The sequence below is a fragment of the Gavialis gangeticus genome, unplaced genomic scaffold (genome assembly GCF_001723915.1).
Source record: "Gavialis gangeticus isolate Ggan-Ray unplaced genomic scaffold, GavGan_comp1, whole genome shotgun sequence".
Classification (NCBI taxonomy): domain Eukaryota; kingdom Metazoa; phylum Chordata; order Crocodylia; family Gavialidae; genus Gavialis; species Gavialis gangeticus.
Window position 1 is genome coordinate 26,223,573 of NW_017728995.1, and position 671 is coordinate 26,224,243.

Below are 671 nucleotides of genomic sequence, written 5' to 3' on the forward strand. Positions count from 1 at the left end.
AGGAGAAGAGAGGCGAGGAGCAGGGGACGAGGCAGCTCCCTCCGACGGGCGCTGTCCGGCGCGAAGTGGTCGCCCCCGCGGGGCTGCGCGCGGCTCGGGCGGACTCGCGCGGATCCTGCCAATCACACCGCCCGTCCCCGACAACACCCCGGGCTGGCATGGACATGTAAGTAGCTGCAGCCCAACTTTGACATTCCCAGTCTTCCCCCTCCACCCCACCCGTGACCTTTAAAAAAAACATCTAGAAACCCCCCCCCACCCCTTCCCCTTCCCCCCTCATTTAGCAACGCCTTATCCGTCGGCCGCGTGCGGAAAGCGTTAAACTTTGCGGAGGGCATGTGCGTTTTCTGGGCTTTGCTCGAGTGCGGATTGTGCATTCCCGTCTTGCAGCGGGAAATCGCTGGGCAGAAACTCGTGCCTGGCAAAAAACCACCAAAAAAACAGGCTTTTGTTTGTTTGTTTGTTTTTCCTCCCCCAGCAAAAAAGTGGAGTAAATGTCTCGGGGACCTATTCGGCTCTGAGCAGAGAGCTGCGCTCCTGGCTTTGCGCCCGCTGGACGGCTCAAAAGATGCTCTTGCGGGGGTGGACCCGGGGCTAGAACTTGATCCCAGACCTGTAGACCCCGCGTGTACCTGGAAGGAACCAGCGGGGGCTGAAACTGATGCCTCGGG

The 671-nt window shown here is 60.2% G+C and overlaps 1 long non-coding RNA gene across 1 annotated transcript in view; it reads left to right on the forward strand.

The window, feature by feature from the left end:
• The first annotated feature begins 8 nt into the window (after positions 1–8).
• LOC109288022 overlaps positions 9–671 on the forward strand; it is a 47,831-nt gene continuing 47,168 nt past the window's right edge. The window contains exon 1 of the long non-coding RNA XR_002095048.1: positions 9–166. This is a non-coding gene — a long non-coding RNA (uncharacterized LOC109288022). The remainder of the gene's footprint in view (positions 167–671) is intronic.